We start from the raw sequence: 9005 nt of genomic DNA, 5'->3' as shown, positions 1-9005 counted from the left end.
TCTTCTCTTCCCCTGAGCTGAGGCATTGGAGGCGGGGGATAGAATCACCCACACCCTGTGACATCAGCAGCCTTTGAATGCCTCGCGTCCAGGTACGTCTTTCTGCACTTGGACGAGACAGGTCAGCCTAGTGGGGGCTGTTTGTTGTGTGGTAGGATACCCACTGGCTTCTGCATAGCCAACTGTGACCGTGGGTACCTAGTCTGAGTCTGGGGTGGTAGGGAGAAGGAGGGCTGAGTGGCAGGAAGTGAGTGGCCAGGGAAGGCCCTGCGATCAGTGCCTGTGTCACAGGTTTTACCACTTGCCGACCAGGACCTGCTCATTCTGTACTCTCTGGCCACAGGTTACATCTGTTCTTTGGGCTCTGCTGAGGACTTCGAGCCTTGCACGGGGAAACTAGGTCAGACCTGTGCCACATGTCATAGAGAGGGGACACTGGCTGACACACTCCCCCTCTGTTCCTCTGTAGCTTCTGAAGGGTGACATCCACACTGGCCTCCAGGACAGCTGGGCAGACCTAGTATGTCCTTAGCTAGCCCCACTCTTGCCTGCCCCAGGATCTGGTAAGTAGACATCTTTAGGCCTCATTTCCTACCTGAACTGTCACATCCAACCTTTGAATGCCAGCATTTCTGCATAAACAGGAACACTGGTTCACTGAGGATTGTTCTCTTCTCCTAAATCCAGCCTTCTAGAACTGGAAGTGTATCCTTTGTCCCAGTCTCTCTGAAGCGATAACTAGGGCATTGTGTACTATCTTTTCTGGGAATGATTAAATTTTAGTGTAATCGTCTGCATGTCCATCCATTTAATTGTTCAGTGAACACCCAAAACTGATAAAGGGACAATTAAGGGACAGGGGCCTGTGGTGTCCTATGCAGTCACATGAAGTAGGTTGGAGGTCAGTGTACAGGAAGGACAGGGAGGGCACATGTCTGCTGAAAGGAGACTGAAGGAACCCAGCCTGCCCTGTGGTTTCTGAGAATTGCTCTTAAAAGCCTTCGGGAAGGAGGCCTGGAGGCCATGGGGTGAGGGGCATGCTGGGGACTAATCAGTGAGGTAGGTGTGGGCTCAAATGTGGGAAGATCTTCCTGTCTGTCCATCCAGGGTGTCTAATATGAACTCCTACAGGCCTGGAAGAATTTTCTTTTCTTTATTTCTTAAAAAAAAAATATTTTACTGTTTTGTTTAGACTGCATGCATGTCTGTGGACCACCTGCAAGCAGTACCCACAGACGTCAGAAGGGGGCGTTAGATACCTTGGGGCTGGAGTTACAGATGCTTGTGCACTAGCTACCATGTGAGTTTTGAGGACTGAATCCTAGTCCTCTAGAAGAGCAGCCAGTGCCCCTAACAGCTGAACCATTCCCCACCCCAGGAGCATTTTCAACATTGAGTAGATAGAGGAACGACTTAGACAAAGTACAGAGAGCAGAGGGTTAAGAAAATAACTAGATCCCATGTGCTGACACCTGTGTTTTGTTATTAAAGAGCATCGCTTTTGGGGGGGGCTTTGTGCATCCATCCTTTTTCTCTTCAGAGACAGCTGTTGTCCCAGTTTGGTTTCCACTGTTCCTTTCCCTTTATCTCTGCTTTCCCCCACTCTCTGAATTGTTTAGTAATGTGTGGTGTTTGAATGAGAATGCCTTTCTTAGGCTCATATATTTTAATACTCTGTTCCAGTTGGTGGAACTGCTTGGGAAGGATTAGGAGGTGTGACCTTGTTGGAGAAGGTGAATTACAGGGGGCTTCTTTAAGGTTCCTAAAGTCTCAGTCTGTTTCTAGTGTGTGTGTCTGTCTCTGCCTGCTGATTGCATCTTAAGATGACCTTAACCTGTCAGGTATTCCTGCCACCATTCTTCTGCTCTGGCATCATGGACTCTCACCCTCTGGAACCGTAAGCCCCGAATTAGCTGCTTTCTTTTATAAGTTGTCTTGGTCAAGGTGTTTTATCACAGCAACAGAAAAGTAACCAAGACAATATGTGGTTTCGCTTTATGCATTCTTGAACGTTATTAGCCTGAAGTATAATTTATATGTGCATGTGTGTGCAGGCACACTTCCCTGTGCATGCTCATATGGTGGGTAGACTTTGATATCACATGTCTCTCTTTACTGCTCTCCATCTTAATGTTTGAGACAAGGTCTCTGAACCCAGAGATGCCCTTTTGAATAGATTGGCCATTCAGCAAGCCCAGGAGATCTGCCTATTTCTGCCTCCCAGATCCACAAGTACAGATCTGTGTGCTGTACCAGCCTTTATGTGGGAGCTAGGAAACTGAACTCGGGTCAATGTGTTTACATAGCAGACATTTTTACCCTCTGAGCCATCTCTCCAACCTGAATGAAATATTATTGAAGACTTGCTTACTTGCCTCAAAGCTGGTTTTGAAATTTATATTGCTGCACATCCCTTTAATTTGTTAATATCGAATTCCATGTAGCATTCTACCACATGAACATAGTTCTCTGGGATTCTGCTCACAGGCACATGAGATATTTCTAGTTTTTTTTCTATTAAAATCAGTGCTGCTGTGGTTATTCTTGTATATTATGCTAGAGTATGTGTAAGAATTGCTCTAAATTGTATATTCTAGAGATGGCATGGGTCACAGGTAAACACAGCCTCAGTGTGCACTCTGAAGACTGTTTCAAAGGTTCCCCACCCAACTCAGATCTGCAGATGCCCAAGGCCATTCTACAAATTGGTATAGTATCTGCATGTTACCTACATGTGTTCGCCCCATGTATGGCTGGATCCAAAGGTGTGGTGCCTGTAGATCTGCAGTGTGGAACATCTCACCAGCAGCAATGTGGCAGAACTGCTTTTGGTCCACATTTTCACCAACATTTAACAATACCATAGCCTTTCATTTTTTAGTCCTTTATCTACTTGGAAATCAGCTGTTCAGTTCAGTGTGAAGTGGGAGTTAAGATACTTTTTTTTTTTTTATTGTTCTTCAACTTTATTTTTTGAGATTTTTGTGAGTGTCATATTTACATCATTCTTACCTTCCCATCAAACCCCTTCTGTGTCTCACTTTCCCAAATCTATGACCCCTTCTTTATTATTGCTGCATATATATATATATATGTGTGTGTGTGTGTGTGTGTGTGTGTGTGTGTGTGTGTGTGTAAATATGTACACAGGTGTATATAACCTGCATAGTCCATTTAATGTTACCTATAATGTACATGTGTCCAGGGCTGATCACTTGGGATTGGACATCCTATGAGTGAGCTCGTCCCTGGAGGAAACGGTTCTCTCTCTCTCAGAGCCATCGACCACTACACTACGGCTCTTCTTGTAGGGATGGAACAACATGGAATTTTCCCTGTCTATGTTGGCATGTCAACTGATGTCACCATCATTCTGGTCTTGTTCAGGCAACTGTATTGTTGAGATTCATGTATGTGTGTTCCCTGTCATGCCCAGGGGAAACTAATTAGCACAGGCATCCTGGGCCTCTGGCTCTTACAATCTCCCCTCTCCCATGGTTTTCCCTGAGCCCTCAGTTTGGATAGCATTGTCAATGTATCAGTTGATGCTTTCACTCAAGTCCATTGTGAACCTGCCCCATGTCCACATCCTGAGATTCCCATTTCCCCTTCTCTACCCCAGATTCTCCCATTTCTATGTTCCAGTCGTTTGTAAATGATCACTGGCTTCCCCATGTGGCTAGCCAAGGGTCTTGGTTACATTCATTATAAAGGCCACAGCTCTGCAGTGAGGTAGGTCACCGTTCATGCATGGCTCTGTTTATGGCTGTTTTGTCAATTTGTCTATCATTCCCAATACTGAGCAACATTATTTACTGAAGGTTTATTATAAACCCTCATATCTGGAAAAAATCTTGCCATTTTTATTTTTTATTTTTTAGTACTTTTCTCATTCACGTAAATTTTAGAATCAGCTTATTGAGCTCAACAGAAAAGCAATGTTCATGCTTGAATGAAAACAGAATTCAGGGGGGAAGTATTGTCTTTATGAAGATAACTCACAGCTCTCGAACACGGTTTGTCTCTCTACTTAAGTAGATACTTAAAAATATTCCAGTAAAACTGACACCTTTTTCTCTTAAAAGCAGTGTGTGTTTTGCCTAGATTGACTCCTAAGTGGTTTTTACTTTATACCATCTCAAGGTTATTAAGCAAGAAGTTTTGTTCTGTTGTTGAAGAGCCTTGGCAAGTTGTAACAGGGTTGCTTTGGTTCTTATCTGGAGAAGAGATTGTGGGAAGCAAAGGAAAGAGAAAGGGAGGATCTTAGTATTACCTCAACTTGATAGGCCATGCTTTGTTGACTCCCGTGGGAGGCCTGCCCCTTTCTGCACAGAAACCCAGAAGGAGTGGATGGGGAGGGGCGCTGAGGAGAGGTGGGGGGGGACTGGAAGAAAGCAGTCACGACGCAAAATAAATGAAAAAATTAATGCAGAAGGAAAAAGTTAATAAAGAAGAAGAAGAAAAGGAAAGAGTGAGGCTTTGGAGCTTGTGCCAAAGTGAGCCGGGGTGACGGTGGCTTGCCGCAAAAAAGATAAGAGGAGAGATAGTGGGAGTTGGTTAGATTCTTGACACTGTTTTGAGAGTGGGGTTTGAACACATTCTAAGTATGGACTGTAGCAGAAAAGGCAAATGGAAGAGAAGTCCATAGTGTCAGGGTATCTGGGGTTGTCATGTGCAGAGCTGGGCCAAGGGCATAGATACAGATTTGGGATGTGGTGGTTCAGGGACATGAAGGTGGAGACAGACACCCTCCCTCCCCAAACCTCGTTAGAATCCAGTGAACAGGCAGCTTGGAGAACTGTGGATGGAGGAGGAATGAGCTTCCAGAGTGCATTGGCTATACCATGGTGAGGCCCTCTCTCATTTTACTTACGATGGCGCCTTTGCTCTTGTTATTTTCCTGCAAGTGTTTCAAACCATGGATGTCCAGATGGAATGCTGTTTCCAGACAGTATTCCTAAGCCTTTGGCTGCTGGTCCCATCTGAAGCACCTGCACAGGTTAAGGCCTGGCATGTCAAAGTCTAGGTCTGTCCTATCAAATACAGAGATGTATTCGAAACTTGGTCAGTCCAAATTGAGATGCACTGTAAATTCAAAGTGCATACCAAAGTTCAAGGATATTATGAATTAATATTAAAATGTGAAGTGTTTCAGTAACAATTAAAAATATTGGTAAATAACAAAATGGAACTATTTTGGACATGAGACACTAAAACCGAGAATCTGCAAGGTTCTGGGATCTATCGATTGCACCAAAACCCAAGGATGCTGAAATCATTTGCATAAAATGCCACAATATTTGCATACAACCCATTCACACCTCTCATATACTTTGAATGGTTTAAAAATACTTAAAATACCTAATGCAATGCAAACAATATGTAAACAGTTATTATACTGATAGGGAGTGATGACAAGAAAGTCTATACATGCCTATTTACAGATGCAAATTTGCTGTAATATCTTCTGTTCCAGATGTAGAACTTGAAGATGCAGGGAGCCAACTGGGAAACATTTTTTTTTTTTAATTTTTTTAAATTTAAATTTGAAGCAAGTTTGTTTCACATGTCAATCCCAGTTCTCTCACCCTCTCCTCCCCTGTCCCCTCTGCCACCCCCATCCCATCCCCTTTCTGCTCCCCAGGGAAGGTGAGGCCTTCCATGGGAGATCTTCAAAGTCTGTCAGATCATTGGGAGCAGGGCCTAGGCCCTCCCCCATATGTCTAGGCTGAGAGAGTATCCCTCTATGTGGAATGGGCTCCCAAAGTCCATTCGTATACTAGGGATAAATACTGTACTACCAGAGGCCTCATAGATTGCCCAGGCCTCCTAACCAACACCCACATTCAGGGGGACTTGGTCTGTCCTATGCTGGTTTCCCAGCTATCAGACTCGAGTCCATGAGTTCCCCCTTGTTCAGGTCAGCAGTTTCTGTGGGGTTTCTCCAGTCTGGTCTTGACCCCATTGCTCATCAACCCTCCCTTTCTGCAACTGAATTTAACTGGGAACATTTTAAAATGAATTTAATCTATTTGTTTTTAGTTTTTTTTTTAATAGCGGCTACCAGAAAATATATATTACACACCTAGCTTGGGCTCAAGGTCGGCTTTGTATTTGTAGTGCATAGCACCTGTCTGAGCCAGGGTAATTCTTGTTCTGGGCTTCCATGAGGAAGGTGATTCACAAGGACGAGAAGCCAGAGGAGCGAAAAGCTGCTAACGCCACTTAATTCTAAGGAGAATGAAGTATTGGCGCTCAGGAGAATGGAGTTAGAGCCACAGTGACCAGGTGTGGGGACAGTTTGTCTAAACCCGGCTTCACCCCATTCTACAGAGGTTCAGAGCCACAAAGCCTTTTGCCCTCAGACAGTGACTGAGCTGGGATTTGGCCCTTCTCATACTTCACACTTTGCACTGGGCAGTGCCACCACTCAAGGGTCCAAGGCCTTCCAGAGGACAGTCACCATGTCCTCTGTACACGGCAGAACTGTGGCACATCTCTTCTCTTTGGTCAAATGATTAAAATGACCTACTTACAATGAAAAATTCACAGTCTGCCATGATGTGAAGGGAGCAAGGTCACTGTGACAAGGGTCTCTCTGCCAGCAGCCCTCACACCAGTGACCGCGACACTCTGAACATCCAGACACTGGGCCGTGGGGGGAGGCAACTCAGGTAAAGAAAGAGCGTGATGGAGTCTGATAATTCAAGAAAAACATTAGCATACCATACGTTTGTAATATAATGTGGGCAGTTACACAATTACACAGTGTGCCAGAAGGGAACAGAGCATGCAAAATACATTTTTATCACGTTTCCTATCTCAGCATAATTAGAAAGCTTTCTAAGTACACACTGACTAATTTTTTAAATTAAAAATGCCTAAACAACATATTATCAGTTTTAATATATATAAAAAACGTCCTCACGGTTAGTTATGCCTCCCCACCCCGTCTTCTGCCCTCTACTTCCCCCTCCCTCCATGTAAACCCCTCTTCACTGTTCATCTCCCCTCCTCAGACCCTCAGTGCTATACTGTGGCCTTCCCTGAAGATGTTCCTTTCTTCACTCCGTCTAGTTTGCCGGGTCCCCTGAGTGCTTCACAGTAAATGCAGGAATCTAAGGCTTTATCACTAAGCTCCTCATGTGAGTGAGACTAAATGACGTTTGTCTTTCTGGGTCTGGGTGACCCTTAGTGTAATGTTCTCCAGCTCAACCGTTTATCTGCAGATTTCAGAGTTTTGTTGTTCATTACATCCGAATAAAGCTTTATTGTACATAGGCACAGCATTTTCATTATAGTCACCAGTGGATGGACCTCTAGGTCCTGGCTGTTGTGAACAGAGCAGTGACGAACATGGATGAGCCCGTGCCTCTTTGGCAGGAAATAGTCTTGCCTGTGTGCCCAGGAGCTGCACAGATGCTGCACGTGGTGGTAGGTCTATTCTAGTTTTTTGGGGGACTTCCACACCGATTTTCAGGATGGTCGCACCGGTTTGTATCGTCATCGATAGTGAATGTGTGTCCCCTTCCCCCACACCTTGGCCAGCACTTGTTGTTTTTGCTTTCTTGATCTTAGCTGTTCTGACTGGGGTAAGATGAAACCTCAAAGTAGTTTTAAATTTATATTTCCACGGTGGATGGTTAAGGGTGGTGAGCTTTTAAAAATATTTCTTAGCCATTTGTATTTTGCCTGCAAACTCTTTGTTCAATTCCATAGCATAGCTACTGGTATCTGTGTGTGTGTGTGTGTGTGTCCTCTACTCCATTCTTGTGAATTCTTTGTGCCTGTTTTTGTGATGTTACCATTGTTTTGTAGAATAACATAGTATTTAGGGTTTATCCGGCAGCATTTTCACTGCTTAGGATTGTTTGGGATATTTGAGATCTTTTGTACTTCCATGTGAATTTTAAAATCTCATTAGAGAAAGTTCTTCGTACAGTGGATGGTGGTTAATGCAGAACATCACAACTGATCAAAGAACAGAGCTATAAATGGGACAGCTGTGTCACATACTCCACTCCCCAAGGCTCAGGATCATTACAGGAGAGGGCAGGGGGCAGAGAGACTGTAAGCGTCAGAGATCCAATAGGACCAGAGAGAAACGGTGTACTCTGAACCCAACAGGACCACTGAGATCATGAATTCACAGTAGCTGTAGGTGCACGCACAAGATGGAGCCAGCCAACATTGTGGTCCAGGGCGTGTGTGTTTGATGCCCATAAGCTCTGACCCCTAAGTAGCTATGGACAGCTGATGGTTCCAGGAGGAGGGAGAACCAGTTTTCTTTAAGTGCATGGCTCCTGGAAAATCTGTCACACTCTCCAGTGGGCAGTCTAGCACCGAGGAGTATATGGGCAACATAAATTGGACTGAAAGGGTTATAAAAAAAAAATAAAAGGACAGGAAATTGCAGTGAGATGGGATGTGAACATAATAAAAATACATTGCATGAAATTCTCAAAGAATTAATACTAAATATATTAAAATATATCTGCAAAACCATTGAGATATTCAGTCAACAATGAATAAGAGTATATACACACGGGAAAAAAAAGAGGAAACCATGTGCTGGAGGCCAGCTGAAATGTGTAGCATCAATAATGTCTACTCCTGTCACTATGTCAAAGAGAGCCCACACCTCTGCCCCTGGCTCCCTGGGACTATAAATAGAATCTAGGAGAGAGGCCCCAGGTGCAGCAGGCGAGGTTAATGCACCAAGACTGGATCAGAGGTTTTGTAGCCCTGTCCCCTGTGTCTCTGCCTTGAGAATACATTGCCTTTTAAAAGAGGATGTACAGCCTTTGACTACTCCAGCCAGGGATGCTTGGGAGTGAGGCCTGGCTGGGCACTTGCTTCCTCTCAGGCAGGGGTGGGAGTTCGGTGGGGGGAGTTCAGAGGTGGTGATGGGGAGTCATTGGGCATCTGTGCCCAAGCAGCAGCTCCGAAGGAAGTGGGAAGGGCCACCTGGGTCTGGGTAGCACTGGTGAGGAGAATCTCAACCT

The 9005-nt window shown here is 44.7% G+C and overlaps 1 protein-coding gene across 1 annotated transcript in view; it reads left to right on the top strand.

The window, feature by feature from the left end:
* Nucleotides 1-477: 477 nt before the first annotated feature.
* Nucleotides 478-9005, top strand: part of Wdfy4 (WDFY family member 4) — a 232615-nt gene continuing 224087 nt past the window's right edge. The window contains 1 exon segment of the mRNA XM_051202497.1: nucleotides 478-563. The gene's annotated coding sequence lies outside the window, so the exon portion shown is untranslated.

The sequence above is a fragment of the Phodopus roborovskii genome, unplaced genomic scaffold (genome assembly GCF_943737965.1).
Source record: "Phodopus roborovskii unplaced genomic scaffold, PHOROB, whole genome shotgun sequence".
In the NCBI taxonomy this organism is placed as follows: domain Eukaryota; kingdom Metazoa; phylum Chordata; class Mammalia; order Rodentia; family Cricetidae; genus Phodopus; species Phodopus roborovskii.
This window is presented reverse-complemented; position numbering and strand designations above follow the sequence as displayed.